This window comes from Micromys minutus (genome assembly GCF_963924665.1).
Source record: "Micromys minutus genome assembly, chromosome: 28".
Classification (NCBI taxonomy): domain Eukaryota; kingdom Metazoa; phylum Chordata; class Mammalia; order Rodentia; family Muridae; genus Micromys; species Micromys minutus.
Window position 1 is genome coordinate 39924617 of NC_137963.1, and position 18489 is coordinate 39943105.

General features: G+C 43.4%; 2 pseudogenes across 2 annotated transcripts in view; both read right to left on the reverse strand.

The window, feature by feature from the left end:
- The window catches only part of LOC308438736 (large ribosomal subunit protein uL30-like), a 111174-nt pseudogene that overhangs the window by 27811 nt on the left and 64874 nt on the right, over positions 1-18489 (reverse strand). The window contains exon 3 of the transcript in view: positions 314-400. The product of the transcript in view is annotated as a large ribosomal subunit protein uL30-like (transcript). The remainder of the gene's footprint in view (positions 1-313; positions 401-18489) is intronic.
- LOC308438844 (hypoxanthine-guanine phosphoribosyltransferase-like) lies at positions 4383-7556 on the reverse strand (annotated as a pseudogene). Its single transcript has 2 exons — positions 7521-7556; positions 4383-5053 (listed from the first exon to the last, which is right to left on the reverse strand). The product of its transcript is annotated as a hypoxanthine-guanine phosphoribosyltransferase-like (transcript).

Here is an 18489-nt window from a genome sequence, read left to right on the forward strand (position 1 = left end):
CCAGAGCCCAAATGGTAGGAGAGAAATGACTCTTGCCGGTTGACCTCTGACCTCCTCCACATGTATGCACGCATACACTCATATACATGCACACACACATACACACACAGAGATAAATAAATAGGTGGATAGATAAGTAGATAAATAAACAACTGTAAAGTAAGCAAAGACCTTAACATTATTAGTCATTGAGGAATTACAGTTAAAATCACAAGGAGGTATCACTCAGGGGTTAGGAGCACATGCTGCTCTTCCAAAGGATCCAGGCTCAATTTCCAGCACCACAAGGAGGCTCACAGCACTCATAACTTACATTTCTGAGGATCCAGTGCTTTATTCTAGTTCCTATAGGTGCCAGGCACACACATGGGACACCGGCGTCCATGCAGGCAAAACACTCCTACACAGAAAATAAAATAATAATATAAAGGGTTTTAGAGAAAGAAGAGAAAGAAAAGAAAAGAAAGGAAGGAGGGAAGGAAGAAAGGAAGGAAAGAATGAAGGAAGGAAAATGGATAATGTCAACTTCTAGGGAGAACAGAGCTGCTGAAATTCTTGGACTTCTACTGAGGATTTAAAATGGAAAACAGTCTTGACATTTATGGCAAAATTAATAAAACATTTATTATATGCCCCATCAAACCCAATTTACTTAAGAGAAATGGATACACAGTTTGTGTAAACATTTTATGTGAGTTCTTATAAAAGGCTTAAACCCCTGAGGCATTTTAAATACCCCTGTAAATGTTTGAGTGGCACAGCCCCAAACAAACATAATTCAGAAAAACTAAAACAAAAATCAGAACTAGTTTTTAAGAGGGAAAGAAAATGGGCAGGCAGCCTAGAGACTCCTTCAAGCTTCATCTGTAAGAATGTTACCCAAACATGTGTGCAGTTTTGTTGCTCTGGATCCCAGGTCAACAGTTGATGCCAACCTAGTCTACATGGTGAGTTTCAGGACAGCTAACTATGTAGAGAGATGCTGCCCCAACAAAACAAAAAACAAAAACTAACAAAACAAGCAAATGAGAAATGGTTCATCTTTAAGGGCCTGGAGTGACATGTGAAGTATCAACTATGCTGTTGACTGCAGTGGTCCAAGAACAGATTATTGATGTTTTCCTAAGAGTCTTTGCAGATGGAAGGTCAAACAGAGACGGACAAATGCTAGCATGCCTGGCTGAAGAAAGTTCTGTGCAAAAACCTTAAGTGGTGCTTTGGCTGCACCAGGCTCCAGTTTCAGTTCAAAGCTAAAGAAGGAAGAGGAAGAAGAGAAAGAGGAGGAGGGAAAGCTATTGTAAGTTCCTGTATTCCAAAATTCCTGTTGAAAATTCAGTGTGATGGATTAACAGGTAGAATTTATATAGATTCTGAGACAGAATAGAAAAACAGGGAAAGATTAAGGTCATCTGAAAAAGGAAAGAAAGAAAGATAGAGAGAGGGAGAAAGAAGGAGAGAAGGAAGAGGGGCAAAAGGGGGAGAGGGAGAAGAAGACAGACACAGAGACAGACAGAGAGACAACCATACCCTCTGGACTGGTTTATGCCACTTGCTGACAGAGTCAAGAATTTTGACACAGTTGAGTAGTGTTGGCCTGTGTTAAAAAAAAGAAAAAAGAAAAAAAAAAAAAAACCAAAAAACTATACTGCAGGTCTTTTCTAAAAATATCACAAATGTGACCCTTAGAACAGCTAGTGGCTAATACCTGCAATCAAAACAAAAAACCCCTCCAAAGGGCCACAACCATATTTTTCCCTCAGGTAAATTTGCCTCTCATTGTGTCCCCTCTTTTCTACCTCCTGTCCCTTTAAGCTGCCCCAGAGTCCTAACAGTTTCTGTCAGAAATTGAGTATGCAAACACTTTCTAAAGTCTCAGTTGTAGACTGCCTCCTTTAACTGCTGTAGCCTCAAAAGTACCAAATTCACCTCACTGCTACTAACATGCCTGCTTCAGTAAAGAAATGTATGTACCTTTCCATTCCGTCTTTGTTACAGATTGCTGCTCTCAAATGCTACTTCAAGAGCACCAAAACCAAAACCGTAGCTGAATCGCTAACATGTTTTCTTCTAAAACGATTACCCGCCTCTCCTTCAGTGTACCTTGCCCTTTTGATTAATCATGACTTATCGAACTAATTTTCTTTAATTCAAGTCAATATCCCGGGTGCTTGTAAGCGAGGTCCCTGAGAGTCTCCTCAACAGCATAAGATGACAATTTCTTCCTCAAGGGTAGGATTAGTGCCCGTATACACAAGGCTTAGGAGCAGTATGGATGTCCTTTCGTGATGTGAGAATAAGACAGGAAGTCACTGTCTATAAATAAGCAAACACACCTCACTGGAAACAAAAAGTATTGTCTTCTAATCTTTCTCTCTTTTAAAAACTTTTTACTGATTCTTTGTGAGTTTTGCATCATGAATCTGAATCCCATTTGTCTCACCAAAGGGCAGACAGACCCTTGCAACCTCCTCCCCAAATAAAATAATAAAAATAAATAAATAAAACTAACAACAAAACATCCCACCCTCTGCCTTTGCAACTCCCTCCACAAGGACAAAAACAAAAACCAGAACACAAAAAGTATCTCACCACAGAAGTGACCCCTCCCTCACAGGCTCCAGCAGACCATAGACGAAGTAGATGTTCTGTTGGGCCAACTCAAGTTTCTGGATCTGGGCCTAGGTAGTGGCTGAGTTGGTCAGCTAGACAGATGTTTTACATTCATGCCTCCAGGGCCAGCTTTCCAGTACTGACCCAGCTAGCTCACTCATGCACCATAGCTAGCAAGGGTCAGGGCCAGCTATACTGTGCTGCCCCAGCAAGGGGCAGGGCTAGCTCAGCAGTGCTTGGACATCAACATGGGCTTAGGTGGCAGCTCAGACCAGAGATACCTGCATGGTCCTTAGCTGTAACACAGTCTCAGATATTAATACAGACCCTGGGTGCAATCGAATCATGGACCCAAACATGGCGGCTAAGATGGTGTTGAATTTGCTTTATGTAGTATGTTCTATGGGGAAGGAGATAGTTTAAGAAACATTTGATTTACAACCTGATGTATATGATTGCTAAAGTTGTGTTTTAAGCTTAACTTACTGTGTTTATGAGAGATCTATAAGGCAGAAGTGTCTCTAGCCTGTAAGCCCCATTTGCCCAAGGACATAACTTCCTGGAATGCTAGGGGCTATTTATTGTAGGATTTTTTTTTTTTTAAATCACACTGCAAACCCTGAGATTGTGTGGTTTACTGAAAAGACCTATTTCTAGTTGGGCAACACATCTTTAATCCCTCTGGCTGGAATAAAGACACTTTTCATTCCAAACAATGAAGGTAAAGTTAATTTGTAGAAGGAAGCACCATGTTTGAAAGTGATTAAGTCTAACTGAGGGGCAGACAAAGTGATGAATCAGAGAAAGATCTGACAGAAGAGACAGCTCTCACAGGGAAAGGAAAGAGACGTAACATAAAAAGGAGCAGCACAGAGGGAGAGAAGGGGGAGTTTTACAGAGTCAGGTTGCAGAGAGAGGACAAGCTAGATACAGGTGAAGATAGAACAAGCCCAAGAGTGAGAAGGAACTAGAAGATTAGAGTCAACAGCCAGAGTCAGTATGAGGCCAAGCAGAGCAATTTAGGAGAGGCTGAGAGAGAGAAGGAAGATTGAATCAATCAGCTTGAAGAGGAGTTTGAGCCAGAAAATCTGAATTGAACCAGTCAGCCAGGACTTAGAAGTAGAAAGGGTGAACTTTCAGCAGCAAGTCTCAGAGGCTGAAAACTGTCTAAGCCTAGATTAGATTGTACATGACCTCAAAGTTCACGCAGCAGAAAAAAACGACAATTTTTTAAAGTTTTAAAATTCATTTATTTGTATTTAAAAGAAACTGTTGACAATGATTCACTAAAAGTGGGAAAATACAGCCAACACTGCTGAAACATGTTTATTCCACTGAGAAAGCCTCTTAGATGCTGATACTGAAATGAAACTGAGAGCGTCAGACTGTTCTAAATTAACAACATCAATCACACCTTTCTCTCCTGAATATATAAACATTAAAATACCAATTAAAAAACTAATATAGCTTCCCTTTAAATCCTTCTTACAGATACAAGCTCAGTATTATTATTTAACAGTGGTAATTTAAGAGATTTGTTTTTCTCACAAGGTAAGTGATAATCTACCAGAGGGGATAGGCTGACTATAGGCTCATAGTGGAAATCAAAAGTTCAGGGACACAGCAACTGACATTTCTAAAAATAAAAGCCATAAAAATTCATAGAGGTTCCATGCAGAAAGCTTTACTAAGCAGATAACGCAGGACTAGAACACCTCTTAACATCAGCCTCAGCAGACTCTTCGTGTTTGCAGATTCAGCTTGCACTAGTCTTAGGCTTTGTATTTGGCTTTTCCAGTTTCCCTAAGGACAACAACACGATTCAAGTCCCCTAAGTACTTACTCATCATAGTCAAGGGCATATCCATCAGCAAAGTTGTCTGGAATTTCAAATCCAACAAAGTCTGGCCTGTATCCAACACTCAGAGATGTTCTTTTCACTAGCAAGCTTGCAACCTTAACCATTTCGGGGCTGTACTACTTGACCAGGGAAAGCTAAGTCTGCAGTTTTACCAGTGTTGGTTATGTCTTAAAAATCAAGACGCTCTTTCTAGTTAAAGTTGAGAGATCATCCCCACCACAACTTTTATGTCCCCTGTTGACTGATCATTACAGTAGCTCTTCAGTCTGATAAATTCTACAGTCATGGGAATAGGCCTATCACTATTTCTATTCAGTGCTTTAATGTAATCCAGCAGGTGAGCAAAGAACTTACAGCCCCCCTTGAGCACACAGAGGGTCACAATGTGACAGCCTCCATTTCCTTCATGACATCTCGAGCAAATCTTTCAGTCCTGTCCAGAATCAGTCCATGAGGAATAAACTCCTCCTACAAATCCTCGGCATAATGATTAGGTGTACAAAATAAATCTGGTTCTTCATCACTAATCACGATGACTGAGGGTCGCCATGACGGAACCAGTCGGCTCTCGGGAAAAGTGGTCTGAGGAGGAAGCTGGTGGAGTAGGTGCTACCGCTCAGGCAACAACAACAACAACAAAATTTTGGTTAAACTGTTTCAAAGTCAAAAACTTTTGAGCATCAAAGGTCACCACTGGGCTAGCTGTAACTTTAATACTTTTCAAACCTTATTTTTAATGCTGGTTCATAAACACTTTAACCTCCCTTTTAGCCCAACACCCATCAAAGATAGTGCAAAAGAAAGGTTATGGGGGAAATGGACATGTTTAGAAAGGTTCTTTGGAGCAACTCCCATCTGTGTTGTCAGGAAATCAGCAGTTCAGGTCACAGGTTAACAGGCAGCGGCAGCTCGGTCCACTCGCAAACACTTCATAGATACAATAGCTGTCCAGTTCGGCAGAGTCAGGTTAGCAACAGTGGTGACACAACCTAGCAGAGACAGACAGCCAGGCCTCAGCCTTGCCTCGGATCAGGAGGGACCAGCAGGGACACCAGGAGAAGTTCTCAGCTGCGCCTCTCTCAGGGAAGATCAGTGAAGACTGGAGACCCACAAGCATTGTACAGCGAGCTGCACCAGCCAGCCGAGCTCCCCACCCTCCCCCACCACTCTGAGGAGTCCTATTTATACCCTTCAAACATCACATGTCCTCCACAGGCATCCAATTAGCCCGAGTCCGAGGAGTCCCAACAAGATGGCACTCCTGGTGGCATGAGTTAAGCCCACAGAGTAGATGGAGAGAACTGAGCCTTCAGGTCTTTGTACACACAATCACAAAGTCTAGGTAAATATAATTTTGAAAGTCCATGTCACCACCAAGATCGTAAAATGGCAAACCAGAGAATGGATGAAGTAGTTGTCAGCTATGTATCTGACAAAAGACTTTAGAACATATGTAGAGTATACATACATATATATGAAGAATTACAAGAACAACAAAAGACAAAGACAAAATCTAAAACGGGCAAAGGATTCAAACAAACATTCCCCCAAAGCAAGGGCCTGCTGTTTGCTGAAGGGAAATGGAGGAGTAGATCTGGTGGAGAGGGGAGGTTCTGGGGAGTGGGAGTAATGGAGGGAAACTGTGGTCAGGATGTAACATGTTAGAAGAGAATAAAAAAGTAAAAGATAGATGAATAGGTAGATATCCACAGTGTTCTTAACAAAATTGGTCATCAGAGATTGCAAATCGAAGTCACACTAGGTATGGCTAAAATAAAAACGTTTGGTACCAAGAGTTGCGAGTCTCTGTAGAAACGGAGCCCAACACTGCTGGGGAGATACACATGCATGTAGCTTCTTGGAAAGCAACCCGACTGTTCCTCAAAAGGCTAAGGATAGAACTGCCTGCCACATGGACAGCAATTCTACTTTTAGGTAACTCCCAAGAGAAGTGAAAACATACATCCTCCCAGAATTTTAGGGCACATGACTGCTTATGGTACCACTGTTCATAGTTACCACAGGGAAAAACAACGTGAATAAGCAACATGTGATATAGCCACATAGTAGGCTGTTATTTATTATTCCATTATCAATTATTAATGTAGTGGAGTATTTTTGGTCAGCCAAAATAATATACTGCTACTTGCTACAATGAGCCTTGGAAACATAATGTTAAACGACAAAAATGGCTTATTCACTGTGTGGTTTAACTTAGACAAAATTCCAAGCTGGGCATGGTGGTCCATGCCTGTAGTCTTAGCATTCTAAAAGTAGAGGTAGAGGCAGGAGAATTTCAGGGCCAAGGGCCACCTAAGCTACATAGTGAATTCACGGCCAGTTTAGATGACACAGCAAGATACTGTCTCAAAGCACAAGAACAATGAAAATGCAGAAGAAACAGGCAGAGGGAAGGAGGGAGTGGGGAGAGAGGAGGGCTGGCAGGCAGGCAGACCAGCTGGCTCACAAAAGTGAGCTCAATAGAGACAGAATATGGATTACTGATTGCCTACACACCAGGGTTTGGGTGAGAGATGATGACGATGAGAGTATATTCATCCTAATGTGTCCTCCAAGAAGTTGCATGTTAGAAACCAAAAACTCCAGATTCATACATTAATAGTGAGAACTCTGAAGTGAGAACACAAGAAGATAATTAATTAATATTCAATGATATCTTATAGGTAAGGACCTACATGAAATATGTGTGTTAATTTTTAAAAAAAGAAGAGGAGAAGAGAAAGAGGAGGAGGATGAGGAGGAGGAAGAGGAGGAGGATGAGGAGGAAGAAGAGGAGGAGGAAGAGGAGGAGGAAGAGGAGGAGGAAGAGGAAGAGAAAGAGGAAGAAGAGGAAGAGAAAGAGGAGGAGGAAGAGGAGGAGGAAGAGGAGGAGGAAGAGAAAGAAGAGGAAGAGAAAGAGGAGGAGGAAGAGGAAGAGAAAGAGGAGGAAGAAGAGGAGGAGGAAATACCCAAACAGAGATTCTTGTTCTTTCTGGCCATGTAATGATGTCATAATGCAGCCATCAATAGAAGGAAAGCAGAGGCTGACCTTTTGGGCTCCTAGTCTCTCGTGAACCAAATACATTTCTATTCTGTATAAATAACGCATTCTCAGTCTGTTTTGTTACAGTCACAAAAGAAACATTAGGATGACAACAGCTAAATGATATATGGTTCTCTTTTAAGGTGATGAAAATGTTCTAAAGTCATGGTGATGTTTTGTTATCTCAGGATGTACCAAATCCACTGAACAGAGAGCCATCAGAGTGAATAAATTGATCCATTTGCTATATATTACAATAACACTGTCTTATGTTTGTTTGTTTGTTTAAGACAGGGTTTCTCTGTGTAGCTCTGGATGTCCTAGAACTCTCTGTGTAAAGCAGGTTGTCCTGGAACTCAGAGATCCCCTTGTCTCTGCCTCCTGAGTGCTGGGATTAGAGGCATATGCCATCATGTGGGGTGGGTAGGCAGTGGAGAGAACCCTGGTTCTCAGTCGAGATAAGTGAAGCCCTGGGAACAATGACTGAGAAGATAGGAAGCTTCCTAGTCTCCTGAGAATCAGGAATTTTCACCACGCCACCATAAGCACTGCACTGCCCCTTAGGGCATCAGCCAAGCCCCAAGTTCCTCCTCCACAGGTCACTTAAGCTCCAGGCAGAAGCAGGACCACCACAAATATGTAGACAAGGTCTTCCCAAGCCCTCAGGCCAAGCCAATAGGAAGCACCAATGGTCAGACTCTGAACCGTTTATATATATATATATATATATATATATATATATATATATATAGGGGTTTGCTCAAGAGGAAAGGTGTGCAAGAACCATTCCACCATCAGAGAGCATTTGTTTTAAAAGCTGTTAACACCACTGTTTGGGAAGAGATTTCCTCCTCTGAAGCTTCTTGTACCTCTTGCTGGAGCCTCTCAAAAAATTTTGAGGCAAAGTCTCACTATGCAGCATTATCTATCCCAGAACTCACAAAGTAGACCGGACTAGCCTCAAACTCAGAGATCCACTTGCCTCTGCTAGGGTTAAAGGTGTGTGCCAACACACCCAGCTAAATCCAGTTCTTTACAGGGATTTTCTATTTTCCTTTTGTTTCATTTATTCTTTCTATTAGAATCTTCAGTATTTGGCTAACTTGGCATTGTTATTTATATTTTTCTATCAGAGATCTTTCTGGTTTTTCATATGCTGAATAAGTGCCTTGATCTTAGACATCTTTAATGTTATTTTCTGGGCCTTCCAGTCTTACTCAGATCCTACTGATGATGTTGGTGTTTTAGCTTTAGCAGACAATAGATCCAGCTGGATTCAGACTCTGAGTTCTACATGTCCTGTGAGCTAAGCTCCAACGTCAGCTCAGTTTTCAAAGCCTTGTCATGCTACTTAACTCTGTCCCAAGTATTCGCTGCCAAGTGTTCATACCTTTGAACACTGCTACATCCACAGAAGGGCTCTCAGAGACTGCACACTGTTGAGGGTTGGTGCAATGCTCTGCATTCTTGAGGTGGAGCCGCTATGTAAACCTTCTCAAGCTGCTAGCCTCCCAGTATTTACCTTTGGGACTCTTATCTGCAGTAAGAGAAAGCCAGTGTTTGGTTTATCCAGGTCTACCCCTTCCATCAAACAGCAGGGGGCACCATAACAGAAACTTCTCTACGATTGCCACTGGCAAGGTGATGGAACAATTTGAACCAGAATTATTACAGGACTTCTACTGAAGGCTCTCTGCCCATGCTAGTGTGTAGGTTGAGGTTTCAGACTGAATTAAATTTTAGTTAGAGAAAAAATTTATAAAGCCAACACGGGTGCTGTAGTTCTGTGAGTTCCGGTCTTTCCCTTGAATCCAGCTGGGTTATCTGCGATTTCCAGCTTCCGTGAGCAGAGGAGGTTCGCTGGGATGGGCTTAATGAATTTTACTCAGAAGTAAGAGCCCCTTTGGTAATTTCTGCCCTGCAAAGGCACAGATAGTTTCTGTGTCTGTAGAATCTGAGTTCCAAAGGTCGACAGTGGCTCCTGATGTGAGGGAGTCCCCAAAGCTAGAAGGACCCCAGTGGACAAGCTTCTCTTCCTGTGTAGAGTTAGAGCTTGACTTTTCTGAGTTTTGTTTTACAAAAGAAACATTGTGTTAGTGCTCATCTGGTCTTACTACAACTTTAATAAAATATTGAATGATTTTAGAGCCACAGATTTTACAGTTTTAAAATTACAACAAAGGATATGATTTGCAAGGACATTATGCTCACCTTAATTAAATAAAATACAAACTTTTAAAAATAAACACTAGAGCCAGGTGCTTTTCAAAGCACATGCTTTTAAAACAAGAACTCAGAAGGCAGATTTTTGTGAGTTTTAGGGCAGCTTCATCTACATATTAAGTTCCAGGATAGCCAAGACTTTGCAGAGAGACACTGCCTAAAAAAAAAAAAAAAAGGAAAACCAAAAAGAGAGAGAGAGAAGAGACGAGAAGGAAGGAAGAAAAGAAGGAAGAGAGGAAGGAGGGAAGGAAGGAAGAGAGGAAGGAGGAAAGGAAGGACAACAAACAAAGGCTGCCTAGATTTTGTGTCTGGTTACTATTTTTATGCAGACCACAGCCTCTGTCCGGGGGCAACAGCTGCTCTTCATCATGTGGTTCTTCCGTGGACCGCAGACCCTTTTTGGACCTCCCTTACACAGCTGACACAACAATAGAATATCTAGATGAGACGCGCTGGATGCTCTTGTAGAGGACCCAGGTTCAGTTCCTGGCATCCACACGGTGGCTCACATACACTCGTAACCCTAGTTCCAGGGAATTTGCTGCCTCTGACATCTGTGGGTACCAGGCGTGCATGTGGTGCACATACATGCACAGAGGCAAAACACTCATACACATAGAATAAAAATACATTAAAAATAACAAATGTGAAATAAAAACAGAAAGTGACAGTCCTTCTGGGACTGGAGGTCTCAGGTGGTATCCAAGAGGGGCTTCCCCTTGTCTGAGGAGAAGGGGAGGGCTAACTGGGAGGGGATTTTTAAGTGTGGGGCTGGGAGGAGAGGAGGGAGGGGACTGCAACTGTAAAGTGAATAAATTGATGGGTGAAAACACTTGCCCTATAAGTCAGAGGCCGTATTTAAGGTTGGGCAGAAGCTTTTTCGGCTTGGGGAATCCTTGTGCTCGTCTTCCTAATCTGTTGGCTTCCGTAGGTGGAGCCATCGGAACACAACCGTAGGGTTTGAATGAGAACGTTTGTCTGAAGTTCACGTATTTGAACACTTCATTCCAAGATGGTGGTGCTTTGGGGTGAAGTTATGGAGCCTTTCCAAGGTTTGTAGCTGGAGGAAGTATCTCACTGAGCGCCAGCTTTGAGCCCAGCTCCACTTCTGCCTGCCCCCCTCTTTCTCTCTCCTCCCTTCCCCTACATGTGGATGAAGATGTGGTGAGCCAGCTTCCTGCTTCTGTTGCCATGGTTTCCCTACGGTTGCTTTACCGTCCTCACTAGGATGAAGTCTATCCTCTAGAACCATAGGGTGAAAACTCTCTTCCTCAAGTTCCTTGTTTGTTTCTTTCTTTGTTGGATTTTTGAGACAAAGTTTCTCCATGTCGTCCTGGCTTTCCTAGAACTTACTCTATAGACCAGGCTGCCCTCAAACACAGAGATCCACCTGCCTCTGCCTCCTGAGTGCTGAGATTATTGGCGTATGCCACCACCACCCAGCTCCCCAAGTTCCTTTTTGTCAGGATATTTTATCTCAGCAACAGAATAGTAACTAACACAGAAGTAATTGCACAAAGTAAGACCATATAATTTCTGGAGTCTGTAAGGTTTCTGTGTTGAAGACTGATGTGTCTGTCCTAGGCGCACAACACAGAATTACTTCTTGCTCAGATGCTATCCCTGGCCAATAGCAACCAGCCTTCAACAATGAGTCAGTATCGTTATTTAACTGGAACTGTTCTTCATTATCCTGATTATGTGTGAATCATTCATGTCCTTCCTAAGCACTTAATCCGGCTATTCAACCCCTTAACAAAAGGTGTCTACATTGAACCCACAAAGGCTTCATGAAAGAGGGGCAGGATTATGTGTGATAGGGAAAATTTGAGGACAGGACAGTGCCCAGGAGGGCACAGTGCCCACTCTGGGTCTGTTGGACCACAAGCAAGAAGCAATACCCGAGGGGTAATGATAGCAAAGCTCAGATTTTAATATGAGATTGTCAAATAGTCTCGTGTCGTTTTGGCTTGTCAATTGTTCCTAATTACTCCTCCCTTCCACCTGCTTCCCTTCACAATTAAACTGAGACATTGCAGAAGCTTTCCTTTATGATTCATAAACAACTTTACCACCAGCGATGCCAAGTCAGGAGGATCTCTGTGAGTTGAAGGCCAGTCTGATCTACACAAGTTCCAGGACAGGTAGGACATACGTATGAATAAAATACTTGGTTATCAACAAAGTATGAGTAACCATGGTCAGAGAACACAGATGCAAAGTATGCTGGGCGGTGTGTTCCACCGTGGAAGAAGTTACACAATTTTATTTTTTTGAAACAAGATCTCATTGTGTGTAGGTAGTGGTTCTGATGCTTTGATCCGAAATCTGCATGAGAAGGCTGAAGGTCTTGCTCCCCCAATTGATTCTTGATCAATCAATAAAGATAGCAGTGGCCAATGGCTGGTGGGGGAAGAGGCAGAACTTCCAGATTCCTACAGGCAGGCTTGGAGACGCAGGAGAAAAAAGAGAATTCACCACGCTTCAGAGGGAGAGAGAGCCACCAGCCATGTGATATTTTGGGTGAAGTGGCCATTGGCTGCTTCCCCGGTTGAGCCTGGGGTAGCAGGTGGAAGATTAGAAACATAACTAAGCCGAGGGCAGATTTAGAGTATTGAGCAAGGAGTAAAATAAGCCATGGGAGGCGTCAAAGAGCACAGCCACTGAGCTGTCGGGTAGGTTAAAAGTGAGCAAATGCGTATCCTTCATCTGCAGATCCAAGGGAACAGGGTGGTGGCTGGTAGCATGGTCCACCCAGAGCTCAGAACAGGGGAGTAGAAACTTCATGCTACAACCTAGCAACCCTAGCTCATCTGGAAATTGCTACAAAGACCATGATGACCTTGAACTCACAAAGATCCACCTGCCTTCCCTGCCCAAAGGCTAGGATTAGAGGTGGTGCCACCACACCCACAACAGGAACTTTTATAGTAACAGAACAAAGAAACCTCACAGGTGGGGCCTTCAGATGGCAGTGATAACTTCTGCGGGAAGTAGATTCTTTTATTAATTTTTCATCTTTTCAGTGTTTTCCCTGCATGCAGGTCTAAGCACTTGCCACACTTGTGCCTGGAGCTCATGGAAGCCAGAAATGGGTATCAGATTCCCTAGAATCAGATTTACAGACAGCAGTGATGGGTTCTGGGAACTGAACCTTGTTCTTCTGGAAGAACAGAAAGTGCCCGTTACTGCTGAACCATCTCTCCAGTCCCAGAATATTATCATATTCTTGTGTTACCAGTGATCTGTGTCTTGACCAGGTGTTTCTGGATTCTTGGCATCATATTCTAGGGATTGAAATAAGCACAAACAAACTGCAAAGTAGCCAGGAAACTTCAAAATCGAGATGCTAGGATAGACAGGAAGTCTGCTAATAAAAGTGGCAGCAGGCCATATGAATGAGAGAACACTTAAGGGTCCCATGTTCACACCTGGAGGATTTTTTACTGGGTCTAAAGAGCAAAGGAGCTGTTTACTACTAGGCACAATTGGATAGTTCTCTTGCTGATTGACAGATTTGACTTATACAACCTTATCTTCAACTGTGCACAAATCTTCCCACAATGAATCTGATTTTTTAATCATATGCATACCCAAACATGCACAGGCATAAGATGGTAAATAGGAGCTTCTCCCTCAGAGGACACAGCCTGCCCTGTTGTATGTACATGTATCTAAACTAGTTCAGACTTCATCTGAAGGAAAAGAAATCAGTCCATTGTTTGGAGAGAAGTTTGTGCAGGCAAATTGATGTAGGTGGGGAGGGTCTCAGTTGCTAACGTGTTGCTAGGTGCTCAGGTGTGTGCACTGTATGTGCAGGTGTGGATCCTAGGCTGCTGAGCATGTTATTAGGTCTGTGTGTTGCCCAAACCAAGTGGAGTCTCTGCTTTCTAAATTGATTCCTGTGCTTCCCTATGTCATCTCTCTCTCTGTGTGTGTATGTGTGTGTGTGTGTGTGTGTCCCTCTGTAGGCCCATGTGTCCCTCTGTAGGCCCATGTGTTCCCCTGTAGGCCTGTGTGTCCCTCTGTAGGCCCGTGTGTCCCTCTGTAGTCCCGTGTGTGCCTCTGTAGGCCCATGTGTCCCTCTGTAGGCCTGTGTGTCCCTCTGTAGACCCGTGTGTCCCTCTGTAGGCCCATGTGTCCCTCTGTAGGCCCGTGTGTCCCTCAGTAGGCCTGTGTGTCCCTCTGTAGGCCTGTGTGTCCCTCAGTAGGCCTGTGTGTCCCTCAGTAGGCCTGTGTATCTCTCTGTAGGCCTGTGTGTTCCTCTGTAGGCCTGTGTTTCTACCTCCATGTACCTTTGTTGTGGTCTACATGTGCCTTTGCCTTCCTGTGTGCAGCAAATGTGTACCAGAATGTGCCTAGTGGCCTGTGAGAGCCATCACCTGAGTAAATAAAGAATTTCATACCTGTCTACAGCTCCTTGCAGCTTCTTTAACCTTCTGACCTTCCTTGACTCACATCCTTTCCTAGGTTTGGAATGTGAACCTCACACAGAGCTTAACAGTTATTAAAGCTACAGAAAACTATAATTAAGAAGAGAGCAGATATGGTGGTTCTATTGCCTTTGATTTCAACACTCAGGAGACAGAGGCAGGTGGATCTTCATGAGTTTAAGGACAGCTTAATTAATATCAGGCTAAGCAGGTATACATAGTAAGGTATTAAGAGTAGTAAAAGAAGGAGGAGGAAGAGGAAGAAGAAGAGGAGGAGATTGGACAAACAAAAGTAGGAATGAGAGGAAAACTGTAAGATGAGGACAAGAGAGAGAACACAAGAAAGAAACAAGTGCAAAGGAAGAGACCAACCATAATGAAACCAGCACCAAAACAAACACAACTGAGAATTAAAAAGAGCTGCCGTTAACCCCACGACATGAACACCTATGTTTTCCTGCCATTTAGGATTTAGCCTGTGCTCTGAGAGCAAAGCCACAGTCCCTTCAGACAACCTTGAAACACTGACTTGGGATTATTCGAACAGAGAACACAGCTTCTTTCCCAGCCACAGGCAATGTCATCCTTGGCTGGGTTCTTGCCTAGATATATGAGTTAGGGTGCGTTTTCCCAATTTCTCTCTTACTCTTCAGACCTTGACACAAGCTTGTGAGTCTTTTTTTAAAGGCTACCATTGGAGCTATAAAATTGAGGAAACTGTTGACAAGGTCCCTTGGACTAGTTCTCCCTGTCCTTGACCCTGTCTGAGAGGTGTTCATTAGTTCTTGTCTTGCTTACAGATTCAGATTCCTGGTGGTTAGGAGTTCATATCATAGTCATATGGTTACTAGAAATCTTCATTCATGATGACAGGAAGTGACCCTGGTCTTTAGAGAAATCTGCTGTTGGGCTGTGTTGCTTCCTGATGCCTCTTTCTGCACATAACCGTTCTGCTCCATAGGGGGCACTAGCTACAAAGCCTTTCTTTCTCTCTCCCCATTTCCCTCCCCTCCCCCTTCTCTCTGTCCCTCTCCTGAGCTCTCTTTAGTCTATATCTTAGGCCTGCAGGGCTTTACACACAATCTTTAGCTTTCCTCTGTCAGGAATCTTGTAAGAGTAGTTAGGAATAATATATGATAAACATTTCAGAGGACAGCTGTGAAACTGTGTCTCATCTCAGGTTCCTTCAGTTTTAGTGAAAGAAAAGTCAACCAGGGGAGCACAGGGGTCATGAGGACAGGTGGGAACCCACACAGGACATGGCTCCTTCCAGACACTTAAGCCTCAGCCTTGTAGCAAGCCCCCAAACCATTTAAGGAGATGACCAGCAATTTCTCTCCTCTGTTTATATGTGGAAACACTCGTTTGACTTGCAAAAAAGAAGACAAAAATGTCATTTTATGATTATGATGTTATAACAGAAATGTAGGAGTGTGAAATTTATAATGTTATGGACAAATTTAGTATAAAATGCAAATATCACAGTAGAGCAGGTTGGGTGTCTCAATCTCGGCCTAAGCTGGGACAGGGTCCCCGCCTAACTAGTTCAGCTCCATAAAGAGGCCAGTGTTCAGGAAGAAAGTGGTAAGTGGGTGGTAATTCTAGGGGACCTGGGGTAATTTTCACCTCATAAATTTTTCTTGACTCCTCTCAGGAGCTAATATTTACAGTAGTGACTTGTCCCTGTGCTATGTCATTTGGTAGTTAGTTAACAGTTACTACTTGGGATAATACCAACTGCTACCTATAGTGACTGAGGCAGCCTAAAAAGACATGATAACCTCCATTCCTGGTCCTTCAAAGGATTCCAGCACCACATGCTGCTTGTCTCATTTTCCACTGGTTTTCCACAATTACTGGATAGTAGGTCCTGTGCTAGATGTTGGTGACCAACGGGTAGCAGATGAAGAGACTTCAGAATTCTTAGTGCCCATATCTTGTGGTAGAGACAGAAATTAAGTTAATAATTTAAATATGTCTGTGTGTATGTGTGTTTCATTATTTAAGACAGGGTTTCTCAGCTCAGGTTCATCTAAAACTTCTAGGTAATAGTTCCTTTCACCTAGGGAAGCCAGAGCAGGGGTTCAAGGCAGGAACTTGGAAGCAGGAACTGAAGCAGAGACCACGGAGAAACACTACTTCTTGGCTCACTCTGTGACTTGAGCCTCAGCCACAGATTATATATATATATATATATATATATATATATATGGAATACCTTCCCAGGGGATGCTGGGCCATTCCACATCAATTCTTAATCAAGAAATGCACTAGAGACAAGAGTATAGACTGATCTGATGAAAGGCTCCCTTTTCCCAAGTGACTCGAGTTTGTGCCAAGTTGACAAAAGCCAGCACACCTACAAAGCACTGTACAGGCACACACAACCACAAAGGGCTTCCTTTATTTTCAGGGGATGCGCTGGGACGCAAACTCAGGTCCTTGGCTTGCCCAGTAAGCATATTACCCACTGAATCATCACCCAGCCCTTCATTTTAAAGATTTGTTTATTTTATGTGTCTGGTGATTTGCCTGTATGTGTATGTACCATGTGCATGCCTGGAGCCCTTGGAAGTCAGAAGGGATATCAGGTCCCCTGAAATTGGAGTCACAGACCATTGTGAGCTGTGGAACTGGGAATCAAACCTGAGTTCTCTGTAAGAGCTCTTAACCACTGAGACAGCTCTCCAGCCCCGGGCCCTCCCTTTTGATCTGATTAACCATCTGCCCCATATTCTTCCAATGCTGTTTTTACAGCTAAACATTGGTTTCACCATTTGATTTTTCTCATTGTCCCTCTTTAATGCCCTGTTTTGCATTTAGTGAATAATCCTGGTAGGGTTTTAACTTTTCATGCTTTCTTATTTACAATATTTTCTTAATGGTAGCTCACGGCTCTGATCGGATGTATTCTAACTTAATTCTGGTAAAATATATGAAAACGACTCCTATATATGTGTATTTCTTCCCCTTTTTGATGTGCCTCTTTCCCCTTCTTTCACTTCCTCCCCTTGCCCTCTCCCCTCTCCCCTGCTTCTCCTCCTCCTTTTCCCTTCCACCTTGGAACTGAACCCAAGGCCTTGTGCATGTTAAGCAGGTGTTCTGCTAGTGAAAAACACCCCATCTATCCCTGAACCATAGCGCACAGTCTCAGCAGGCCTCAGATTTAAACTATCTAACAAGGCTACATGAGCTCCCCAGGGGGCCAATCAGCTTTCCAGCTGCCCGTTTGAAACGTTGCATTTTCATTTTCTCCTGGTTCCTGCAAATAATACAGACAACCCTGTTCTTATTAAGCTGTTGGTATTTCTGATGAAAAACCAAGCTTGAGATCCACTGGAGAAAACTGACCCAAAGATTCCAGCCAATGCAGAGATGGCGCAGCCCAGGGGGCCTCCGTATAGGATGTGCCGGTGCCGCCCTCTAGTGCTTCCTGCCTTATGTCTTGCAATCGCCCTGCACCAGAATTAATTGGCCTGAAGCTCAGGAAGTATCCCTGTCTGACACTATGCCAAGTTTTCCTGTCGAACTTACAGAAATTTCGGGCTTTGGTCATTAACAAGGATGCTCATGTCTATACAAACAAAAAACCACAAAAGATCCCTGTTCTCAGACCTTTACTGCAATTCTAGGTGTTTATTAGTATTTTATGAGCAAAAGATGCAGGAAAGGCTCCTATAAATGCTTGGCAGGAGCTGCTATGTGTGCCTCACTTTCTTTACAAGGCTTGTGACCCCCAGCTGCCTCATGGAAGCAGGGTCCACCTTAAGTTTGTTTCCTAGAAACAAATGAGTAAGGGTCCCTTACTGTCCCCTCCCCCAGAGCTCACAGGAGTGGGTGACAGGGCTCCATTGCCCCTGTTTCCTGTCAGATGAATACACACACTACTAAAATGGTCTCGCTGTGCCCGCTGTATGAACAGCACCTTTGTTCAGGATCTCTGGGCCCACTGTGCTCGCCACACAAGCATCTTCTGCTCACAAGTGCCAAATCAGCAAATAAACTACAGGGTAGTCTGCAAACATGCATCTTGCCCTAGCACACAGTTTCAGCTCCTCAGCTCTGAGAAGAGCAGCGCCAGGGAAGCTTTGAAGATGCCCTACTGTCTCCTCCCTAGCAGTCAGTCACATGTCTCTTCTGGAGGCCTGTACAGTGACTTCACGTGGCCTCGGCTATTAGGATTTGTGATTTCTTATGGGTTTTTAAACCTTTTAATTGGTTTAGAAGCTCTCCTGGTGTGAACAAAAGCAAATTAGGGAGGAAAAGACTTATTTGGCTTCCACATCATAGTTCATCATTGAAGGAATTCAGAAGAGGAA